Here is a 14,502-nt window from a genome sequence, read left to right on the forward strand (position 1 = left end):
CTGTGCACCAGCCTCTCTTAGACTGTCACTAAAGGGTGCAAACAGGTTTCCTCCAGGAACACAGTGTAGGCACAGCTCCCTGTGCTGTTTCTGTCTTTAGCTTTTAGGTCAGGTCTTTAAGGAGGGTCAGATTTTCCTGAAGTAAAAATGACATATATGGATAGATGGTTTCTTGGGCCGGGCAGCTCCCTGGTATTTCCAGTAGCTGGCTATTACTTCTCAGCCAAAGGGGATGGAGCCATGTTTTTCCTACTGTAGTTACTTGATGTAGCCTTTATAGCGTGATCAAGTGAGGTGGGCCCCAGGAGTTTCAACCTATTCAAAGCCTCGTACAGTCATTTGTCACCCAAGCCCTCACACAGTGATGTGGCCTGTCTAAACTGGATTATATGGAGCTCCACGGTGAGGGTCACAGGCAGGATCAGCTATGACTGGCATTTTTCAAGATGAGTGACGCACTCCTGTTTTCAGTCTGCTCCCTGATATACTCTGTCTAAGCCACACTCATGGCCTGTCATCTTCTGCCGAGCTTGGGGCTGAGTATTGGAAGGTCTTGGTCGCCCACATGTCCAACGGCATAGGCAGACCTCATTGCCTCCCCTTTAGCTATCCTAGCTTAAGACAGCAGATTCTGAGCTCGAGCGGTTCTGCCTGCTGCTTTACCTCAAGGCCTGTGGGGAAAGACCTGGGGCTTTGCAGTTGGGCAGCCTCCCAGTAGCTGTGCCTGTTCCTGAAATTGAAACCCTCTGAGGATCTTCCAAGGCCCAGGAACCTGGACAAGAGACACAAAGGCTTCCTGGAATATGAGAAGGAAAAAGAATAAACCACTCTTATTCTCCTCCAATATACAGATTACCACAAGTGAATCGCTTAGAAAAACGAGCCAGTTACAGGACACTGCTGGTCTGCCTCTGTGTCTCTCCCCTTCTTAGGAATCACAGCTAGCAGTATTCAAAGCTATGCTGTTCCTGCATTATTAGACACACGTTTTCCATAGTAAGAGATTATAATATAGTCATAGGAGCTTTGGAAAGCACATGCACGACTGTCTTCTGAGTAACATTGCCATTATTATTTATGAACGTCTACTTGCAGTTGATTTTTCTCCCAGTCGCGTGTGTTTTAAACATGCATGATGAGATCGTGCTTTGGACTCTCCATTCTCGGCAGTGGTTTTCTATGTGTTGGGGATTTATATCTCGTGTGGTTGTAGCTTCTTTATACAGTTTTGGAAGATTTTTTTTTCTTTCTTTTTTGCTACCTGATCCTTTGTTCTATGCCACTTTGGAAAAAAGAAACGGAGGTGGGGTGGGGTGGTGGTGGAAAGGAGGGGAGAGTGGGGGGGGGTGGCGGGAGGCCATGTGTAAAAGGAGGTAGGTGGGAAGGGCTTGGTTAGGATCAAACCCTGGCTGTACCATCCTTTCCTGGGTGGGCGCTGAATGTTCCAGAGGAGCACTGGTCCATCAAAGAAACAGTCGCCTGCCCTGCCTCTCATTCCTCAGGCTTCTCAGGACCACGGCAGAAGCACCTCTTCTAACTGGCTGACTCACTCCCCATTCTTGGTTTTCTCACCTTTTAATTTTGGCTAGAGTGACTCGAAGACAACTACTAGGCCTTTACTATAGGGGTAGTTTCTTGTCTTCATAAGCCCGTCATCCGTTTTGCACACGCAAAGCCTTTGGTGGTCAGACTGACCAAACAGTGAACTATGCCAAGGACAAGTTATCTGTCTACCTTCCATTTCTGGGCCATTCCACTTTAAAAAAAAAAAAAAGTATAACAATTAGAGAAGCAGTTTTCTTAATTTCTATATGAATTGATTAGTTCCTCCTCTTATATGAGCTAAGCATTAGTCTCTTTTGAGGTAAAATCATCTCTTAGAGTGAGGAGGAAATGAATCTCAGTTGAAAGCTGACTGATTTGGGAAGGAGGCTGTGACCAGGAGGACCAGGAGGGTTGCAGGAGAGTTAGCTTTCTTTCATAATAAGCTATTAACACGAAAGACATTAAACTGTCGGTTCTGCTGAGCTTTAATGTACTTGCAGATTTCTAAAATTTATTTTATAGAAAGATTGTTTATCATGTTTAACAGGATGTTAAAGACACGACCTTCTGCAGTGCCCCACCCCCACCCTTTTTTATTCTCAGTGTAAAAAAAAAAAAGTTTACTCTTGTGTAATCAATCTCTCCTTTCTCGTACTACTTCAAAAAGTGTCCTAACCTAAAATGGGACCAGGGTTTAGCCTGCCTGCAGAGCGAAATCTCTACTTTAAATGACTTTATGTGATTTATTTTTCCTTCTGTCTTTGGTCATTTTTTTTTTTTCCTTTTTAAGTCAGTGGCCACCTAGTTTCTACGAAAACTGGGGTAGACTGATTTTTGTTTTGTTCTTCTATTTCTTTCCCCTCCTATTACACAAAGTCTCCTAGCAGAACAATAGAGGTCTTTTAAAATGCAGGGAAATGTCTCCCTCCCCAGATTTCCGGATTGCTAGTCTCTCAGATCCTGGTACCAACCCTCTTTGGCCTGGGGCAAGATAACTCTTCCAAAAAAAAAAAAAAAAAAAAAAGGTTGGGGATTTTTTTGGTACAGTAAGAAAAGCTACACGCAGGGCAAAAAGAACCCCAAGTTGAGTTAAAACCAACAGCACTAGGTTGGTGACTGTGTTGTGGAGGTGACAGGGCTGTTGATCACAGTTGCTATGGTCTAAAAGTCAAGATGGTCTATTGCCTGCTACTAAGCTGCTTCCCTCCACTGTGTTTAAAGATTACTAATACTTGTTTCCCTTTTTAGTGTCACTAAAGACGGAACCCAGGGCCTTGCCTATTCCAAGGGCCACCCCCCCAACCCCAAATAGTGAATCTTCTATATGCAAAGTAGATGCTAATTCATTTTTTCAGTAAAATAGTTTTTTGGGTTTTTTTTGTTTTTATTGTTGCTACTAAGGTTGAATGTGTGGTCACATTCTTACTAGGGAAACACCTTGCCTCTGACCGTATCTTCAGCCGTCTCTTTTTACCTTTTATTTTGGGACAGTGTCTTGTTAGATTGCCCCAAATAGCTCAGTCAGGCCTTGAACCATTCATTCCCAGTCTAGTAGAACAACTGAGATTTAGGTTCGTGCCATCAGACCGCCCTAAAACAATGTCAGATATCTGCTGTGCTCTCCACGAGGCAGGATTATACCTACTTATGTCCTTGTCCCATACTGTAAGAAACAAGACCTTTACTCTGCGATAATAAATTCAAGAGACTGGTGCAGTTCTGCAGAAAGAAACACCGGCTTAAAGAAAACGCAGAAATGGCTGGTGTGGTATTTTGACACGGGGCGGTGGTCTTTAAAGCCCTGACAGTGAGGAATTCCTGCCTCTTTTTTCCATACCATTCTGTGGGATTCCAAAGAATGACGGCCTTTGCACTACTGGTGAGAGAGGGGCCCTGAGTTGCCTGCTTATCTCCTCTCCGGCTCTCCGATGAGGTCTGAGCATGCCTCAGACTGAAAATGGACCGTAACAGCCTGCTGCTGACCTTACCGTGTCATTTTCCGTGTTCGTAAACACGGGCTCTTAGTAAAACAGGCAGTCATTGCCACTGTTTCTGAAGACCGGGCCCGTGAAGAGAAACCCTCAATTTAAGAACACAGACAATGTTCTTTGTTACATGAATGTGCCCTACAATTTTATGATTATGCTGTGAATGAAAATAGGATGTTACCACAAAGCCCAAGAAATGGCTTCCTTGGTGGCTCTTGACAGGCTTCATTTTCGAGATCGGCTTAGCTACATCATTCTTTTCACATGCATTGTGATCTTACATGGGGAATTAAGGTTGGTTTAGAAAGATAATAAGGGAAACTAGGCAGGGGCGGATTTCCATTTTCATTTCCTTATGGGATCAAGGACTTGCTCTCATTATGTTGGGGAGTCCTGATCCTAGACTTGGCACGGTGGCATGCAGCTTACTTTGACTCCAGGGACTTATTCACGATCCCTTCCTTTGTGGGAAGCTTACATGGTAGGACACCACCGTTCTGTGCCATTGAATTTCTGCTTAGCCTGTTTCCATGGGAAGGCCAGAATTCCATAACGTTCATAAACAGGAATCCAGGGACACAATGAACAGGAACTCTGAGTCACTGCAGGGAATACAGAGTGAGTTTAGGTTGGGTGTCTGCTGAGCACGGTGAAGAGGCGGGGTCGGCCTGTTTTTCTGCAGCTCGAGGTACTTACTAATGAGGCCCAAACCAAGAGTAGGGATGCTCATGCTCAGGTCAGCTCTTTACAAACAAGGCTGGGCCTCGGAAAACAGGTGGCGGTGCCTGGGAGAAGCGAGCCAGAGATCTGAAGGAGGCTGCACTAGAGATAAACTTTTCCTTAGTAACCCAAGCGCACCGTCTCATGTGATTTCCTCCAGACCTTTATGTGACTCGCAGGATGTTTTTATCCAGATTTCTCACATGCATGTTCTCTTAAGAGTAGAGGCAAAAGCATGGCTGAATACTGTGTTCTTTAGTCTGTAATTTACACAGCCAGACACCATGCAAAAGTAAAGGCTTCCTTTAAGATGGTCGATGTGCTATATTTTATGGTGTATCATTATGAAAAGTGAGTTCAAGTAGTAAAAAAAGAATTGAGTAGAGGCAAGAATGGAGAAGATGATGATGGGATTACATCCTGTATGTGTATGTGTAGGATGGTTATATATTTGTGTATGTAATTTGAGACGAGTTGAAGCTCGCAATCCCCCAAGCCTCTGTCACCGAGTACTGGGATTATATGTGCGTGCCACCATTCCCAACAGGAGTGCTTGCCGTCTTGAGAGAATATGCAAGGAAAGGGTGTGGAGGATTTGGGCAAGGCTATAGCTGTTATAAAAACACAGATTTTTACATTGTTTACTTACTTAATTTTGACATACACTACGTGTGAGTAATGACGATTACCGAAGTTCTTATCACGTTTAGTGTAATTAGTACACGCTATGCTATGCTAGCTTTCGATCTCCTTTTGGCAAATTTACTTATAAATGTGGCAGTTAATCTTCTCCAAAGCTGGTACATAGATGGACACTTTGTGTAGTTAGGAACATTGTACTTGTCTGCAATCCCAACACTCAAGAGGTTAAGGCAGGACGATCTTTAGTTTAAAGCCAGTGCAGGGTTACGTGACAAGTTCCCAATGGTAGGGCTTGGAGATCCCAAACCTGCTATATGTTCTCTTAAATATTTTTGGAGTTACTTATCTGGAAAGGAAGAGGTAAACAAGCTACTCTGAAGAGAATGGGATCCAGATGTGTACATTGATTGACAGCTCCCTCAGAAACAGTGGAACAAGAAGTCTGGCACATGCTGTGTAAACACAGTTCTTTCCCTGCTGATGTCTGGACCAGCTGGTTTGGGCAGGGACAAGGATGATGCGTGTCTTGAGTCATCTACCTGTGGATCCGTGAAAATACACTGTGGAGAAGTGAGTGCCCCACAGTGTACAGGCCTAAATTGTTTGTCCACTGTGGGTCTGACAACGCGTGTAAGCATTCCTGTCTAGTGACATTGAGTATCTGTTTACTGGGTCAAACTTCCTAACTCCCAGAATGTGATGTGATACTTGGTACTTGATCCACTTCCTGTCGCTAACCTTCAGGCTTTAGGCTCAAAGACTGATTCTCCTCAAGCTCCCTGGGTTCATGGTTACCAAGAACACATGACTTGTGTTCCAGCAGAATGCTGGGATAATTGTTTATAAAGAGCAGATAGCATTGGTATTAACCTTAGGCTTACCAATGTATTCCTTCTCCTGTAGAGACAATCCAGCAAAGACAGCTCAAAACAGGCTCGAAAGGCAAACTTGCCTAACTTAGATGCTCATTCTCCGACTTTCTAGCTGTGTGGGCTTTGGCCATGGGTTTTCTCAGATCTCCAGTTTCCACATAGTTAAAGTTGTGGTTTAAGGAAGTCTGATTTATAGAATACTCTGGAAATTGAAATAAGCCTTTGGAGTGTACTGAACACTTGGTCAATGTAAAGTTGTTTTTATTATTATTCTTGCTGTTCACTTCAGGGTAGAAGGTTTCTGCGGACTTACTCAGGGTTGTTGGGAGGAGTATGGTTACGGAGGGAAAGATGTTAGGTTCCTTGAATAGGTAAAAGCTGTGGGCTAGGCCGGGCTGATGCCCATGGTTTTGACTGTTGGTCTGAAACCTGGGCGCCGGCTGTTGCTCCACCTTCATTCTGGAAGCCATCATCTAGGGCTTGGGTGGGGTGCTCTGCACTAGCCTTTCTCAGTCATTTGGTTTCTTTGTTTCTATGGACAGCCAAAGCCCCTTCTTACTTATATTCTTCCTATAATCGGATTTATACTTATATTTACTCAAGCCTTGCTGGCCCGGAGTTGGCCTCTTTTGTTCCGGTGTAATTCATTGTTTTGATTCAAAAAGGTGATTCTTGTGGCCAGGATATACTTCCTGTTCCAAGATCCTCGAAGGAAAAGCCTGAGTATAAGACCCAAAGTAGAGGGGAAGACCAAATGCTTGTTGATTTATTCATAACACTCTGTGTGTGTGTGTGTGTGTGTGTGTGTGTGTGTGTGTGTGTGTGTGTGTGTGTGGTGTGTGTGTATGTGTATGTGTGTGGTATGTGGTGTGTGGTGTGTGTGTGTGGTGTGTGTGTGTGTGTGTGTGTGTGTGGTGTGTTTGTGTGTGGTGTGTGTATATGTGTATGGTGTGTGTGTGGTGTGTGTGTGTGTGTGTGTGTGTGTGTGTGTGTATGTTGTATGTGTGTATATATATGTGTGTGTGTGGTGTGTGTGTATATGTGTGTGTGGTGTGTGTGTGTGTGGTGTGTGTGTGTGTGTGTGTGTGTGTGTTTGTGTGGTATCTGTGCACAAGCACTGAGACAGGTGACAGGCTCTCACTAGGTAGCCCAGACTGACATGGCTGATAGATACCTTTTGTATAGCTAATGTTTATAAGATGCTTGATATCATTTCTTTACATTTATTATTTTTGTTTAGTCTCTGTGTTAGCTGATACTCTTTTTCTTATTTTGAGATGAGTGTTATCCTGTAGCCCAGGCTGACCTCAAACCAACCGTAATCCTACCCCAGCCTCCATGCACACTACCATACCCAGCAGATAGCTGATACTTGTATCAAATCCTGCAGATCAATAGAGGATGGGTTTCTAATGGCTTGGAATTAGCAACCATGTCTGCTGGTTGTAGACCTTGTTTTGTGAGTTTCTTCTTCTAAGAAGTCCATTATATCAAAAATAGAACTCTCTCTCAGGCCCCTATGAAAACAGAATTACACATTTGCATGTGAAGTCATTACATGTGCCCAGTGTCTAAGGGTACATTACATGTACCCTGATGATAGGAGCCACATGGCTTTTTTTTTTCCTTCTTTCTTTGGCTGTGGCTGACACTCATTTGGGGGAGGGAGGGTTCCTATTTTCATACATCATCAGTCTCCTTTCAGAACCCAGATTCTTTTACTGGTTCTGCATTTGACAGCCCCGAGGAGCATCCATCACGAAGACTGAATTCTGAGCAGTTTGCAGGCCAGGGTCTTCTGCTCTCTCGCCAGCCCTCCTGTCTTCAGCAACAGAACGGGTTCCTCCTGGCCAATTCCATCTTGGCAAAAGAAAAGAATGACTAAGAAAAAAAAATCACTGGATGCAAATGAGAAAAAGAAAAGACATCTGTCAAGTTAATTAAGGAAAAACATGGCCTTGACCCCTTGTTTTTATTGTTGTTTGTTTGTTTTCTGTGCTCATACTGAGGTGAGCCAATCTTCCCTCCTTAGGGTGCTGCTTCCCTTTCACGGTGGAAACAAATAGGAAGGCACCAAGCACAGGGCAGTCACACAACTCATTTTAATACCCACTTGGCAGTTTTCCTGTTGCTTCCCCATTTAGGAAACGGTTTTCTTTTACTTCTGCCCATTATCACAGCTTTGACATTCATGTCATTAACAGAATGTCATTTTGCAAGATACTGAATTAGGAGCAGCCAGCAACAAAGCATACCGAATGGACAGAGACTGGCGTCCTGCCACAGGACTTCGCCTTGCAGAAGAGAACCAAGGCTCCCTTTTAGAGGGGCCCTGCATGGCTGTGTAGGTCCCAGTGGCAGCAGCCTGTAGAATCAGAAGCAGTTCACTGGTGGGCAGAGCCTTACGCCAAGATGCAACAGCAAAGCTCAGTGCCTTCTCGTCTGGCGGTGTGTACCTCCTGGGTTGAAGTAACCTCTCTTATGGGTCATGGCGAAAGCAACTTTGTGACCCCAGAAGTAAACTCCTCTCTCTTCAGAAAGGACCAATCCCGGGAACCACAGAGAATGGTTCTTATTTACGGAAATAGTATTGGGTTATGCATCTAAAGCATACTAATGGGCTGAAAATTAAGTGTCTCCAGTGACAAGCTCAACTGGAGTTTGTTTGTATTGTGGGAATTGAACCTAGGGCCTGGATGTACACTCTGCTTCTGAGCTGTAGTCCCAGCCTGAAATTTAATCTCCATTTAAAGAAGGCTAGAATGGATAGATCAGTATTATATTTCATGATAAACACACACACACACACACACACACATATGTATATGTGTATATATGTGTATGTGTGTATTGTGTATATATGTATATGTGTGTATATGTGTATATATGTATATATGTGTGTATATGTATATATGTGTATTTATGTGTATATATGTATATATGTGTTTATATACACATGCACACACACATTCTTTGTACAAATAAGATTTGAATATCAAAACAGCTCCCAAAGTAGCTCTCTAATGCTATTCCATTTCTTCCTTCCTTTCTTTCTTTCTGTCGTGTGTGTGTGTGTGTGTGTGTGTGTGTGTGTTGTTTTGTTGATTTTTCGACACAGGGTTTTTCACTGGCTGTCCTGAAATTCACTCTGTAGACCAGATGGTCTCAAACTCAAAGAGATCTACCTGCCTCCCCAGTTTTTTGTTTTTTGTTTTTTTTTGTTTTTGTTTTTTTTGTTTTTTAAACCACTATAAGCAAAGCCAGGAGTGGTGGTGTATTCCTTTAATCCTGCTGGACACCTCAGGCTGGCTGTGGAGGAATCTGATTGCTAACACCAGCACCGGTGGATCTCTTGAGTTCCAGGACAGCCTGTGTTACACAGAGAAACCCCGTCTCAAAAAACAAAACGATACCAGGAGAAGCCCATGACATAAGCAGGACAAGGTTAATATAGAAAGATAGAACATTAGATTTAAGCCAATGGATTTGTTTTGTTCTTTTTGCCTTACCCCTACCACATTCTAGGTTTCATTTTTCAAAGGTTTATTTCTGATCATCTCTTTTACTAGTTGGGATAAATCAAAGCCACTAAGTAGACTATGGTCGTTTTTTTGTTTGTTTGTTTGTTTGTTTGTTTTTTGTTTTTTTTTTTTTTTGGTTCTTTTTTTCGGAGCTGGGGACCAAACCCAGGGCCTTGTGCTTGCTAGGCAAGCGCTCTACCACTGAGCCAAATCCCCAACCCCGACTATGATCGTTTTTATCCAAGGATTTGAACTTGCTTCTCTGCAACTTAGAAAGATACATTGAAGTTGTGCAGTTTGATATCCCCATGTAGTATACAAGACATGCTGTTTTTTAAAAAGCTGGATATGGTTCATATTCCATATACATGGAATCCCAGTACTTGGGAGGCTGAGGCGGAGGATTGGGAATTTGAGGCCAACCTTTCCCTGCAATACCCTCCCCCCCCCACACACACACAGGGCAGGGATAGAGAAGGGGGTAATTAATGCTTCGTCCAATTTCCCTTAATTCTGGTGTCTCCTTGGTGCTTGACGTAGTCCCCTTGCAGTTTGATTCTGACCTTTCCTCCAGTCAGAAAACTGGCTCCACCAGGTCCGCCCCTCCCTCAACTCTTACTACTTGTCACTTTGATGGCCCTGAGGCCAGTAGGCCTGGGCCGGTGATAACATCTCTTTATCTTGGCAGGACAGATTAGACCTTTGGAGTCTGGAATGAGCCTTGCAACCTCTGGGCAATAGTGGGCCCTGTGAGCAGATTCCCAAGATACAGGACAAACCTTCTGGCTCCTCTATCAGAGATAATAATTATCTGCCCTTGGAGTCCTCTCTTCCCACCCTCCACCCAACACTCCTAATTAGTTGCCTTTAATCTTCCTGACATGACATCATAGCCTTAATCCGAAGTCCTTGTCAATCTTCCACTCTCCTAGTCTTTAAAGACCCCCATGTAAATAGCGGCCTGACCTAATGACCGGGTGTCCTGGGGAGCGGCATGTAGACTTGGCACCTCTTACAGTTGCCCTGACAAGCTCCAGGGGGTCGAGACTTAGGGCTTTTTGCTTTCATGGCTTTTACCATCTGAAGCCACTGGACTGGCCCAGCTCTTTATCCATCAAATCATTCACATTCCTACTTGATTTTGATACTGTGCTTGTCCTCTCTTTAATTCATCTGCAGGTTCATTGTAACGCTTTTCAGAAAGAGGAGTGTTCCAGTAAGGGGCTTCCACAGATCTCTGTTTCCTTAGTTGCATGCTGAGCCTGGATCCGTCTAGTAGGAATGGGCTATTTAAATATCACCTTATATCGGTTTGGTATTATAGATTTGAATGGTACTACAAGTTACATTATAAACATCTTCAAGGTGGGAACCGGATCTAGCCACTCCCTTAAAGTACCTCATGGCTAGGTGTGGCGGCTCACACCTTTAATCTTCTGCAACTCTGGGATGTAGAGGCAGGCAGATCTCTGTGGGTTTTAGGCTAGCTTGGGCTAAATAATCAAGCTCCAGGCTAGCCAAGGCTACATAGTGACATCCTGTCTCAAACACAAGAAAACGAAAGAAAAAAAATTAACTAACCTACCTTTGGCTGTAGTGTGATTTAGAGAGAAACCAGGGTGTGTTAACTGCATACCAGACCTGGATCCAATCCACAGCACTCTGCCCCCATGCCCCTCACATTTATAATATGTCTCTATCTAAATCATTTTTAAAAAATATTTGTTTATTTATTTATACGTAAGTACACTGTAGCTGTCTTCAGATACACCCAAAGAGGGCATCAGATCCCATTACAGATGGTTGTGAGCCACCATGTGGTTGCTGGGAATTGAACTCAGGACCTCTGAGAGAGCAGTCAGTGCTCTTAACCACTGAGCCATCTCTCCAGCCCTATCTAAATCATTTTTATGTTCTCTATTTTCATAGCTAACCAAAGGGATTCAATATTATAAAAAAAATATGAACTTTATCCTCAGGGAGTCTCCATTTCTCAAATTTAAGCAACACGTTGAATGCCAGGTTCTGTGTTGAATGAAGATCGGTCCCGGAGGGATCCTCTGTTTACCGTGGTTACTGTAATATAATACCATCAGCGTCAGCTACCATCAATCACATGATAATAATGTGACCTAGCGCATCCTATCAGCCATGTCATAGGAGCTGCCCTGGCCCGCCTGTCTTTGAAATAGCTATGACATGAAGAGTCATTTAGGAAACCTAAACTTTTACAATTTTTTACTTTTATTTATTGTTATGGGATGGCTACATAACAAGACGCACACATGGAAGTCAACGGACAGCTTTGTGAAATTGGTTCTCACCTTTGACCTTTGAGTAGATTTCAGAGATTGGTTGTCAGGTTTTTTTTTTAACATCGTTAGTTAGCAAGCCTCTTTCCCCACCGAGCCATCTCACTGGTCTGGCCCTAGAAGACAAACTGCGAAGAGCACGTTGCAGTCAAGTAAATCATTAAGAGATTATGAAGGAAATCCTAAGAACCACTGGCTAGCTTGCAGTGCATTATGGTGCAAGGATTCTAGTGTTTGTTATGAAAGTATATTTAAGAGCGGATTGCTAATTTGCCTCACACTTCAGATTGCAACATGAGCCTATTTATACCTCCAGAGCATAAGTTTCAGTGGATCAGTCGTAGGCTTGGGCTTAGAGAGGGTTTCCCCTTTCCTCCTTGAAGTACCTTATGTGTAGGAAAGACAGTTGTTTCCTGAGGTGTAGTACCTTCCTAATATCTTTATGCTCAGCTGTCTTTTTTTTCCTCAGAAAATTGGGCTCAACCTCAGTATGGGCCTATTTTCTTTTTAATTTATAGGGTTAGTTTATTTTAACTCTTTATTTAACTCTATAATATTTGGTCACTTTTTATCCTTCAACTAACAAAATTCATTTTTATATTCATTTTTACTTATTATTTTATTCATTCATTCTACATTCGACTCACTGCCCCCTCCCAGTAACCTCTCCCACAAACCTCCCTTCATTCCCCTCCCCTTTTCCTCTGAGAGGGTGGGGGCCCCTTTGGGTATCCCCCAGCCCAGGCACATCAAGTCTCTGTGAGGCTAGGCACATGTTCTCCCACCGAAGCCAGACAAGGCAGCCCAGCAAGAAGAACATATCCCACAGACAGGCAGCAGCTTTGGGGATAGCCCTGGCTCCAATTGTTTGGGACCCTCATGAAGACCAAACTGCACATCTGCTACATATGAACTGGGAGGTCTAGGTCCAGCCCAAGTTCTTTAGTTCATAGTTCAGTCTCTGAGAGCCCCAAGAATCTAGGATTCCGTTGGCCTTCCTGTGGAGTTCCTAACCCCTTTAGGGCCCACAACCTTCCTGCTGCTCTTCCATAAGAGTCCCCACTGTTTGGCTGTGGGTGTCTGCATCTCTCTGAGTCAGCTGTTGGGTGGGGCTTCTCAGAGCACAGCCATGCTAGACTCTTGTCTGCAAGCATAACAGAGTATCATTAGGGATTGGTGCTTGAGTATGGGCTTATCTTAATGGGTTAGTATTTTCAAGAAGCCTATGATCATAGATATATATGTACAAACATATAACGATGTGTATGTGTATACATATATATACACACATACACATGTAATCTGTCTATTTAAACATGTATACATTTTTCGTATTATATTCTTCAGAACTTTTGAAAGCTCACTCAAACTTCGTTGCAGCTACCGGAATCTGTTTACCCTTCTCACTCATAAATAAAGACAGTAAGAGAACTTATTCATTTCTAGTATGAGTTGTGCCTCTAGGAAGAATTTGTCTGCTAGTGGAAAAGCTTAGTTCGTGCACCAAGATGGTCAGTAGGCACATCTTCGTCATAACTATGTGTGCTCATTGTGAAGATGTCAACACTAAAAGGCCTGCTGCCCTTGGCTTCGTCAGTCATCCATACTGACCTTCTCTCTAGCTTCCTGGAGGCAGAGGCTAATGCACAGTGCTCTCACTGAATCTGGGACCATCATGAAGTTCATCTAGGATGCAGCATAGACCTTGCTTCCTAACTGCTCACCCTGCTTCCTCCTTCCCCTGCCCTTGTCCCAGCTTAGCATCCAGAATGATTTCCTTTAAAACTAAAGGCAGATTATGCCCAGAGTCCTCAACACTTTCCCGTTCTCTGACTTAAAGACTCCCTACACTGTGGTCCGCAGCCCTGATCTCTGCATCGGCCTCCGTCTGTTGATTGCTACCTAAGGTCCTCGGCTGATCATTCCACCCCAGCATGCTGGTATGCTTCTGTTCCTGGAACCCACTTGCCCCAGGGCCTTTGCTTATTCTTCGACCTTGCTCTCTCTCTTCCTGGTCCTGGTCCTGGCAATGAGGCCTTTCCCTGAACATCTGTTTAAGATCCTGGCCTTCTGTACTGGTAACCCAGCGACAGTTTGTGCACGATTCCCTTCCACCATCATTCCACAGGTGATGAATGTTATCTTACATACATCCACTCTAGAAGAAAGCCACGGAGTTGTTCAGAACAGTGCCTGTCTTAGTGTACCTGCATACTCAGCAAATAGTTAACTGAATGAACTAACAAAAGCCTTGATTTAATGAGCTATACAGAAGACCCCAGCACACATGCTATCTTGAAAGGAGTTGTAGCGCCCGTGAAGCTGAGGAAGGGGTCAGGAAAGCCTGCTTTCTACTTCCTGTAGGCAGGAATGGTGTTGTCCTGCCAGTTATTCCGCGTGACTGTGCTATTGGAGAAATGCTGGAGACGTAGACTGAAGATGCCCAGAAAAGAGATGGCTTGAAAGACAGGAGGCAGATAAAATGTTCATGGGAAAGTCCTGAAGAGGGAATGTAGAGCTAGGCTCTAGGGTGGGGGCAGCAACACCAGGACATGGGGGAAAGTGTCCAAAGATTTTAAGGAATGTAGTCTTGGTACTGCACAGTATTTCCCTTCAATTACATTTTCAAGTATTTTGCAATCAGACTTTCAAGAGCACAGGCTCCTACATATTCAGTGTTGCAAGGAGAAGAAAGGCAGGTCCACAGTATGTAATTTTAGTGCATTTAGGAATCCTAAAATTTGCTTCAAATGGATAACCTTAAAAAAATAAATGAATCAGACCCATATTTATGTTGCCACAGTTAAAGCTCAAAATTACAAGTTTGGATAGAGAAAAAGTCGGTTACACTATATAGATATAGAAGTGGCATATCGCAAGCTTAGATATAGCTTATCCCAAA

At 43.6% G+C, this 14,502-nt stretch overlaps 1 protein-coding gene and 1 non-coding gene across 4 annotated transcripts in view; both read left to right on the forward strand.

Moving 5' to 3' along the window:
- Nucleotides 1-14,502, forward strand: part of Mast4 (microtubule associated serine/threonine kinase family member 4) — a 590,118-nt gene that overhangs the window by 455,757 nt on the left and 119,859 nt on the right. The gene's annotated exons all lie outside the window — the stretch shown is intronic.
- On the forward strand, nucleotides 4,487-4,616 carry LOC116897499. Its single transcript, XR_004387520.1, has one exon. It is a non-coding gene; the product is annotated as a small nucleolar RNA SNORA15 (small nucleolar RNA).

Source organism: Rattus rattus, chromosome 3 (assembly GCF_011064425.1).
Source record: "Rattus rattus isolate New Zealand chromosome 3, Rrattus_CSIRO_v1, whole genome shotgun sequence".
NCBI classification, from domain to species: domain Eukaryota; kingdom Metazoa; phylum Chordata; class Mammalia; order Rodentia; family Muridae; genus Rattus; species Rattus rattus.